Below are 11,129 nucleotides of genomic sequence, written 5' to 3' on the forward strand. Positions count from 1 at the left end.
CCATCCGGTAACATCTCCGTTAACCCCATCTCCGGTAACATCTCCGTTTACCCCATCTCCGGTAAAATCTCCGTTAACCCCATCTCCGGTAACATCTCCGTTTACCCCATCTCCGGTAACATCTCAGTTTATCCCATCTCTGGTAACATCTCAGTTTACCCCATCTCCGGTAACATCTCAGTTTACCCCATCTCCGGTAACATCTCCGTTTACCCCATCTCCGGTAACATCTCCATTTTCCCCATCCGGTAACATCTCCGTTTACCCCATCTCTGGTAACATCTCCGTTTACCCCATCTCCGGTAACATCTCCGTTTACCCCATCTCCGGTAACATCTCCCTTTACCCCATCTCCGGTAACATCTCCGTTTACCCCATCTCCGGTAACATCTCCGTTTACCCCATCTCCGGTAACATCTCCGTTTACCCCATCTCCGGTAAAATCTCCGTTTACCCCATCTCCGGTAACATCTCCGTTTACCCCATCTCCGGTAACATCTCAGTTTATCCCATCTCCGGTAACATCTCAGTTTACCCCATCTCCGGTAACATCTCCGTTTTCCCCATCTCCGGTAACATCTCCGTTTTCCCCATCCGGTAACATCTCCGTTTACCCCATCTCCGGTAACATCTCGGTTTACCCCATCTCCGGGAACATCTCGGTTTATCCCATCTCCGGTAACATCTCAGTTTACCCCATCTCCGGTAACATCTCCGTTTTCCCCATCTCCGGTAACATCTCCGTTTACCCCATCTCCGGTAACATCTCTGTTTACCCCATCTCTGGTAACATCTCCGGTAACATCTCCGTTTACCCCATCTCTGGTAACATCTCCGTTTACCCCATCTCCCGTAACATCTCCGTTTACCCCATCTCCGGTAACATCTCCGTTTACCCCACCTCCGGTAACATCTCAATTTATCCCATCTCCGGTAACATCTCCGTTTACCCCATCTCCGGTAACATCTCCGTTTACCCCATCTCCGGTAACATCTCCGTTTACCCCATCTCCGGTAACATCTCCGTTTACCCCATCTCCGGTAACATCTCCGTTTACCCCATCTCCGGTAACATCTCCGTTTGCCCCATCTCCGGTAACATCTCCGTTTACCCCATCTCCGGTAACATCTCCGTTTACCCCATCTCCGGTAACATCTCCGTTTACCCCATCTCCGGTAACATCTCCGTTTACCCCATCTCCGGTAACATCTCCGTTTACCCCATCTCCGGGAACATCTCCGTTTACCCCATCTCCGGGAACATCTCAGTTTACCCCATCTCCGGTAACATCTCCATTTACCCCATCTCCGGTAACATCTCCGTTTACCCCATCTCCGGTAACATCTCCGTTTTCCCTATCGACGGTAACATCTCCGTTTATCCCATCTCCGGTAACATCTCCGTTTACCCCATCTCTGGTAACATCTCCGTTTACCATCTGCGGTAACATCTCCGTTTACCCCATCTCCGGGAACATCTCAGTTTTCCCCATCTCCGGTAACATCTCCGTTTTCCCCATCTCCGGTAACATCTCCGTTTTCCCCATCTCCGGTAACATCTGCGTTTTCCCCATCTCCGGTAATATCTCCGTTTACCCCATCTCTGGTAACATCTCCCTTTAGCCCATCTCCGGTAACATCTCCGTTTACCCCATCTCCGGTAACATCTCCGTTTACCCCATCTCCAGTAACATCTCCGTTTACCCCATCTCTGGTAACATCTCCGTTTACCCCATCTCCAGTAACATCTCCGTTTACCCCATCTCCGGTAACATCTCCGTTTACCCCATCTCCAGTAACATCTCCGTTTACCCCATCTCCGGTAACATCTCAGTTTACCCCATCTCCAGTAACATCTCCGTTTACCCCCTCTCCGTTTACCCCATCTCCGGTAACATCTCCGTTTTCCCTATCGACGGTAACAATAACATCTCCGTTTACCCCATCTCCGGTAACATCTCCGTTTACCCCATCTCCGGTAACATCTCCGTTTACCCCATCTCCGGTAACATCTCCGTTTACCCCATCTGCGGTAACATCTCCGTTTACCCCATCTCCGGTAACATCTCCGTTTTCCCCATCTCCGGTAACAATAACATCTCAGTTTACCCCATCTCCGGTAACATCTCCGTTTACCCCATCTCCGGTAACATCTCCGTTTACCCCATCTCTGGTAACATCTCCGTTTACCCCATCTCTGGTAACATCTCCGTTTACCCCATCTCCGGTAACATCTCCGTTTTCCCCATCTCCGGTAACATCTCCGTTTTCCCCATCTCCGGTAACATCTCCGTTTACCCCATCTCCGGTAACATCTCCGTTTACCCCATCTCCGGTAACAATAACATCTCCGTTTATCCCATCTCCGGTAACATCTCCGTTTTCCCCATCTCCGGTAATATCTCTGTTTACCCCATCTCCGGTAACATCTCTGTTTTCCCCATCTCCGGTAACATCTCTGTTTTCCCCATCTCCGGTAACATCTCTGTTTTCCCCATCTCCGGTAACATCTCCGTTTTCCCCATCTCCAGTAACATCTCAGTTTTCCCCATCTCCAGTAACATCTCTGTTTTCCCCATCTCTGGTAACATCTCTGTTTTCCCCATCTCCGGTAACATCTCCGTTTTCCCCATCTCCAGTAACATCTCCGTTTACCCCATCTCCGGTAACATCTCCGTTTTCCCCATCTCCGGTAACATCTCCGTTTACCCCATCTCCGGGAACATCTCTGTTTACCCCATCTCCGGGAACATCTCTGTTTTCCCCATCTCGGGTAACATCTCCGTTTTCCCCATCTCCAGTAACATCTCCGTTTTCCCCATCTCCGGTAACATCTCTGTTTTCCCCATCTCCGGCAACATCTCCGTTTTCCCCATCTCCAGTAACATCTCTGTTTACCCCATCTCCGGTAACATCTCCGTTTTCCCCATCTCCGGTAACATCTCCGTTTACCCCATCTCCGGGAACATCTCCGTTTACCCCATCTCCAGGAACATCTCCGTTTTCCCCATCTCCGGTAACATCTCCGTTTTCCCCATCTCCAGTAACATCTCTGTTTACCCCATCTCCGGTAACATCTCCGTTTTCCCCATCTCCGGTAACATCTCCGTTTTCCCCATCTCCGGTAACATCTCCGTTTACCCCATCTCCGAGAACATCTCTGTTTTCCCCATCTCCGGTAACATCTCCGTTTTCCCCATCTCCGGTAACATCTCTGTTTTCCCCATCTCCGGTAACATCTCCGTTTTCCCCATCTCCAGTAACATCTCTGTTTTCCCCATCTCCGGTAACATCTCCGTTTACCCCATCTCCGGGAACATCTCAGTTTTCCCCATCTCCGGTAACATCTCCGTTTTCCCCATCTCCGGTAACATCTCAGTTTACCCCATCTCCGGTAACATCTCCGTTTTCCCCATCTCCGGTAACAATAACATCTCCGTTTACCCCATCTCCGGTAACATCTCCGTTTTCCCCATCTCCGGTAACATCTCCGTTTTCCCCATCTCCGGTAACAATAACATCTCCGTTTACCCCATCTCCGGTAACATCTCCGTTTACCCCATCTCCAGTAACATCTCAGTTTTCCCCATCTCCGGTAACATCTCCGTTTTCCTCATCTCCGGTAACATCTCCGTTTACCCCATCTCCGGTAACATCTCCGTTTTCCCCATCTCCGGTAACATCTCCGTTTTCCCCATCTCCGGTAACATCTCCGTTTTCGTCATCTCCGGTAACATCTCCGTTTACCCCATCTCCGGTAACATCTCCGTTTTCCCCATCTCCGGTAACATCTCCGTTTTCCCCATCTCCGGTAACATCTCCGTTTTCCTCATCTCCGGTAACATCTCCATTTTCCCCATCTCCGGTAACATCTCCGTTTTCCTCATCTCCGGTAACATCTCCGTTTTCCCCATCTCCGGTAACATCTCCGTTTTCCCCATCTCCGGTAACAATAACATCTCCGTTTACCCCATCTCCGGTAATATCTCCGTTTTCCCCATCTCCGGTAACATCTCCGTTTACCCCATCTCCGGTAACATCTCCGTTTACCCCATCTCCGGTAACATCTCCGTTTTCCCCATCTCCGGTAACATCTTCGTTTACCCCATCTCCGGTAACATCTCCGTTTACCCCCATCTCCGGTAACATCTCCGTTTTCCCCATCTCCGGTAACATCTCCGTTTTCCTCATCTCCGGTAACATCTCCGTTTTCCCCATCTCCGGTAACATCTCCGTTTTCCCCATCTCCGGTAACAATAACATCTCCGTTTTCCCCATCTCCGGTAACATCTCCGTTTACCCCATCTCCGGTAACATCTCCGTTTACCCCATATCCGGTAACAATAACATCTCCGTTTTCCCCATCTCCGGTAACAATAACATCTCCGTTTTCCCCATCTCCAGTAACATCTCCGTTTACCCCATCTCCGGTAACATCTCCGTTTACCCCATCTCCGGTAACATCTCCGTTTTCCCCATCTCCGGTAACAATAACATCTCCGTTTACCCCATCTCCGGTAACATCTCCGTTTACCCCATCTCCGGTAACATCTCCGTTTACCCCATATCCGGTAACATCTCCGTTTTCCCCATCTCCGGTAACATCTCAGTTTACCCCATCTCCGGGAACATCTCAGTTTACCCCATCTCCGGTAACATCTTCGTTTACCCCATCTCCGGTAACATCTCCGTTTACCCCATCTCCGGTAACATCTCCGTTTACCCCATCTCCGGTAACATCTCCGTTTACCCCATCTCCGGTAACATCTCCGTTTACCCCATCTCCGGTAACATCTCCGTTTACCCCATCTCCGGTAACATCTCCGTTTACCCCATCTCCGGTAACATCTCCGTTTACCCCATCTCCGGGAACATCTCAGTTTACCCCATCTCCGGGAACATCTCAGTTTACCCCATCTCCGGTAACATCTCCGTTTACCCCATCTCCGGTAACATCTCCGTTTACCCCATCTCCGGTAACATCTCCGTTTACCCCATCTCCGGTAACATCTCCGTTTTCCCTATCGACGGTAACATATCCGTTTACCCCATCTCTGGTAACATCTCCGTTTGCCCCATCTCTGGTAACATCTCCGTTTACCATCTGCGGTAACATCTCCGTTTACCCCATCTCCGGGAACATCTCAGTTTTCCCCATCTCCGGTAACATCTCCGTTTTCCCCATCTCCGGTAACATCTCCGTTTTCCCCATCTCCGGTAACATCTCCGTTTTCCCCATCTCCGGTAATATCTCCGTTTACCCCATCTCCGGTAACATCTCCCTTTAGCCCATCTCCGGTAACATCTCCGTTTACCCCATCTCCGGTAACATCTCCGTTTACCCCATCTCCAGTAACATCTCCGTTTACCCCATCTCCGGTAACATCTCCGTTTACCCCATCTCCAGTAACATCTCCGTTTACCCCATCTCTGGTAACATCTCCGTTTACCCCATCTCCAGTAACATCTCCGTTTACCCCATCTCCGGTAACATCTCAGTTTACCCCATCTCCAGTAACATCTCCGTTTACCCCATCTCCGTTTACCCCATCTCCGGTAACATCTCCGTTTTCCCTATCGACGGTAACAATAACATCTCCGTTTACCCCATCTCCGGTAACATCTCCGTTTACCCCATCTCCGGTAACATCTCCGTTTACCCCATCTCCGGTAACATCTCCGTTTACCCCATCTGCGGTAACATCTCCGTTTACCCATCTCCGGGAACATCTCAGTTTTCCCCATCTCCGGTAACATCTCCGTTTTCCCCATCTCCGGTAACAATAACATCTCAGTTTACCCCATCTCCGGTAACATCTCCGTTTACCCCATCTCCGGTAACATCTCCGTTTTCCCCATCTCCGGTAACATCTCCGTTTACCCCATCTCCGGGAACATCTCTGTTTTCCCCATCTCCGGTAACATCTCTGTTTTCCCCATCTCCGGTAACATCTCCGTTTTCCCCATCTCCAGTAACATCTCAGTTTTCCCCATCTCCAGTAACATCTCTGTTTTCCCCATCTCCGGTAACATCTCTGTTTTCCCCATCTCCGGTAATATCTCCGTTTTCCCCATCTCCAGTAACATCTCCGTTTACCCCATCTCCGGTAACATCTCCGTTTTCCCCATCTCCGGTAACATCTCCGTTTACCCATCTCCGGGAACATCTCTGTTTACCCCATCTCCGGGAACATCTCTGTTTTCCCCATCTCGGGTAACATCTCCGTTTTCCCCATCTCCAGTAACATCTCCGTTTTCCCCATCTCCGGCAACATCTCCGTTTTCCCCATCTCCAGTAACATCTCTGTTTACCCCATCTCCGGTAACATCTCCGTTTTCCCCATCTCCGGTAACATCTCCGTTTACCCCATCTCCAGGAACATCTCCGTTTTCCCCATCTCCGGTAACATCTCCGTTTTCCCCATCTCCAGTAACATCTCTGTTTACCCCATCTCCGGTAACATCTCCGTTTTCCCCATCTCCGGTAACATCTCCGTTTTCCCCATCTCCGGTAACATCTCCGTTTACCCCATCTCCGAGAACATCTCTGTTTACCCCATCTCCGGTAACATCTCCGTTTTCCCCATCTCCGGTAACATCTCCGTTTTCCCCATCTCCGGGAACATCTCCGTTTACCCCATCTCCAGGAACATCTCCGTTTTCCCCATCTCCGGTAACATCTCCGTTTTCCCCATCTCCAGTAACATCTCTGTTTACCCCATCTCCGGTAACATCTCCGTTTTCCCCATCTCCAGTAACATCTCCGTTTTCCCCATCTCCGGTAACATCTCCGTTTACCCCATCTCCGAGAACATCTCTGTTTTCCCCATCTCCGGTAACATCTCCGTTTTCCCCATCTCCGGTAACATCTCTGTTTTCCCCATCTCCGGTAACATCTCCGTTTTCCCCATCTCCAGTAACATCTCTGTTTTCCCCATCTCCGGTAACATCTCCGTTTACCCCATCTCCGGGAACATCTCAGTTTTCCCCATCTCCGGTAACATCTCCGTTTTCCCCATCTCCGGTAACATCTCAGTTTACCCCATCTCCGGTAACATCTCCGTTTTCCCCATCTCCGGTAACAATAACATCTCCGTTTACCCCATCTCCGGTAACATCTCCGTTTTCCCCATCTCCGGTAACATCTCCGTTTTCCCCATCTCCGGTAACAATAACATCTCCGTTTACCCCATCTCCGGTAACATCTCCGTTTACCCCATCTCCAGTAACATCTCAGTTTTCCCCATCTCCGGTAACATCTCCGTTTTCCTCATCTCCGGTAACATCTCCGTTTACCCCATCTCCGGTAACATCTCCGTTTTCCCCATCTCCGGTAACATCTCCGTTTTCCCCATCTCCGGTAACATCTCCGTTTTCGTCATCTCCGGTAACATCTCCGTTTACCCCATCTCCGGTAACATCTCCGTTTTCCCCATCTCCGGTAACATCTCCGTTTTCCCCATCTCCGGTAACATCTCCGTTTTCCTCATCTCCGGTAACATCTCCATTTTCCCCATCTCCGGTAACATCTCCGTTTTCCTCATCTCCGGTAACATCTCCGTTTTCCCCATCTCCGGTAACATCTCCGTTTTCCCCATCTCCGGTAACAATAACATCTCCGTTTACCCCATCTCCGGTAATATCTCCGTTTTCCCCATCTCCGGTAACATCTCCGTTTACCCCATCTCCGGTAACATCTCCGTTTACCCCATCTCCGGTAACATCTCCGTTTTCCCCATCTCCGGTAACATCTTCGTTTACCCCATCTCCGGTAACATCTCCGTTTACCCCCATCTCCGGTAACATCTCCGTTTTCCCCATCTCCGGTAACATCTCCGTTTTCCTCATCTCCGGTAACATCTCCGTTTTCCCCATCTCCGGTAACATCTCCGTTTTCCCCATCTCCGGTAACAATAACATCTCCGTTTTCCCCATCTCCGGTAACATCTCCGTTTACCCCATCTCCGGTAACATCTCCGTTTACCCCATATCCGGTAACAATAACATCTCCGTTTTCCCCATCTCCGGTAACAATAACATCTCCGTTTTCCCCCATCTCCAGTAACATCTCCGTTTACCCCATCTCAGGTAACATCTCCGTTTACCCCATCTCTGGTAACATCTCCGTTTTCCCCATCTCCGGTAACAATAACATCTCCGTTTACCCCATCTCCGGTAACATCTCCGTTTACCCCATCTCCGGTAACATCTCCGTTTACCCCATCTCCGGTAACATCTCCGTTTACCCCATATCCGGTAACATCTCCGTTTTCCCCATCTCCGGTAACATCTCAGTTTACCCCATCTCCGGGAACATCTCAGTTTACCCCATCTCCGGTAACATCTCCGTTTACCCCATCTCCGGTAACATCTCCGTTTACCCCATCTCCGGTAACATCTCCGTTTACCCCATCTCCGGTAACATCTCCGTTTACCCCATCTCCGGTAACATCTCCGTTTACCCCATCTCCGGTAACATCTCCGGTTACCCCATCTCCGGTAACATCTCCGTTTACCCCATCTCCGGGAACATCTCAGTTTACCCCATCTCCGGGAACATCTCAGTTTACCCCATCTCCGGTAACATCTCCGTTTACCCCATCTCCGGTAACATCTCCGTTTACCCCATCTCCGGTAACATCTCCGTTTACCCCATCTCCGGTAACATCTCCGTTTTCCCTATCGACGGTAACATATCCGTTTACCCCATCACTGGTAACATCTCCGTTTACCCCATCTCTGGTAACATCTCCGTTTACCATCTGCGGTAACATCTCCGTTTACCCCATCTCCGGGAACATCTCAGTTTTCCCCATCTCCGGTAACATCTCCGTTTTCCCCATCTCCGGTAACATCTCCGTTTTCCCCATCTCCGGTAACATCTCCGTTTTCCCCATCTCCGGTAATATCTCCGTTTACCCCATCTCCGGTAACATCTCCCTTTAGCCCATCTCCGGTAACATCTCCGTTTACCCCATCTCCGGTAACATCTCCGTTTACCCCATCTCCAGTAACATCTCCGTTTACCCCATCTCCGGTAACATCTCCGTTTACCCCATCTCCAGTAACATCTCCGTTTACCCCATCTCTGGTAACATCTCCGTTTACCCCATCTCCAGTAACATCTCCGTTTACCCCATCTCCGGTAACATCTCAGTTTACCTCATCTCCAGTAACATCTCCGTTTACCCCATCTCCGTTTACCCCATCTCCGGTAACATCTCCGTTTTCCCTATCGACGGTAACAATAACATCTCCGTTTACCCCATCTCCGGTAACATCTCCGTTTACCCCATCTCCGGTAACATCTCCGTTTACCCCATCTCCGGTAACATCTCCGTTTACCCCATCTGCGGTAACATCTCCGTTTACCCCATCTCCGGGAACATCTCAGTTTTCCCCATCTCCGGTAACATCTCCGTTTTCCCCATCTCCGGTAACAATAACATCTCAGTTTACCCCATCTCCGGTAACATCTCCGTTTACCCCATCTCCGGTAACATCTCCGTTTTCCCCATCTCCGGTAACATCTCCGTTTACCCCATCTCCGGGAACATCTCTGTTTTCCCCATCTCCGGTAACATCTCTGTTTTCCCCATCTCCGGTAACATCTCCGTTTTCCCCATCTCCAGTAACATCTCAGTTTTCCCCATCTCCAGTAACATCTCTGTTTTCCCCATCTCCGGTAACATCTCTGTTTTCCCCATCTCCGGTAACATCTCCGTTTTCCCCATCTCCAGTAACATCTCCGTTTACCCCATCTCCGGTAACATCTCCGTTTTCCCCATCTCCGGTAACATCTCCGTTTACCCATCTCCGGGAACATCTCTGTTTACCCCATCTCCGGGAACATCTCTGTTTTCCCCATCTCGGGTAACATCTCCGTTTTCCCCATCTCCAGTAACATCTCCGTTTTCCCCATCTCCGGCAACATCTCCGTTTTCCCCATCTCCAGTAACATCTCTGTTTACCCCATCTCCGGTAACATCTCCGTTTTCCCCATCTCCGGTAACATCTCCGTTTACCCCATCTCCAGGAACATCTCCGTTTTCCCCATCTCCGGTAACATCTCCGTTTTCCCCATCTCCAGTAACATCTCTGTTTACCCCATCTCCGGTAACATCTCCGTTTTCCCCATCTCCGGTAACATCTCCGTTTTCCCCATCTCCGGTAACATCTCCGTTTACCCCATCTCCGAGAACATCTCTGTTTTCCCCATCTCCGGTAACATCTCCGTTTTCCCCATCTCCGGTAACATCTCTGTTTTCCCCATCTCCGGTAACATCTCCGTTTTCCCCATCTCCAGTAACATCTCTGTTTTCCCCATCTCCGGTAACATCTCCGTTTACCCCATCTCCGGGAACATCTCAGTTTTCCCCATCTCCGGTAACATCTCCGTTTTCCCCATCTCCGGAAACATCTCAGTTTACCCCATCTCCGGTAACATCTCCGTTTTCCCCATCTCCGGTAACAATAACATCTCCGTTTACCCCATCTCCGGTAACATCTCCGTTTTCCCCATCTCCGGTAACATCTCCGTTTTCCCCATCTCCGGTAACAATAACATCTCCGTTTACCCCATCTCCGGTAACATCTCCGTTTACCCCATCTCCAGTAACATCTCAGTTTTCCCCATCTCCGGTAACATCTCCGTTTTCCTCATCTCCGGTAACATCTCCGTTTACCCCATCTCCGGTAACATCTCCGTTTTCCCCATCTCCGGTAACATCTCCGTTTTCCCCATCTCCGGTAACATCTCCGTTTTCCCCATTTCCGGTAACATCTCCGTTTTCGTCATCTCCGGTAACATCTCCGTTTACCCCATCTCCGGTAACATCTCCGTTTTCCCCATCTCCGGTAACATCTCCGTTTTCCCCATCTCCGGTAACATCTCCGTTGTCCTCATCTCCGGTAACATCTCCGTTTTCCCCATCTCCGGTAACATCTCCGTTTTCCTCATCTCCGGTAACATCTCCGTTTTCCCCATCTCCAGTAACATCTCCGTTTTCCCCATCTCCGGTAACAATAACATCTCCGTTTACCCCATCTCCGGTAATATCTCCGTTTTCCCCATCTCCGGTAACATCTCCGTTTACCCCATCTCCGGTAACATCTCCGTTTTCCCCATC

This window comes from Myxine glutinosa, chromosome 4 (genome assembly GCF_964187855.1).
Source record: "Myxine glutinosa chromosome 4, kmMyxGlut1.1, whole genome shotgun sequence".
NCBI lineage: Eukaryota > Metazoa > Chordata > Myxini > Myxiniformes > Myxinidae > Myxine > Myxine glutinosa.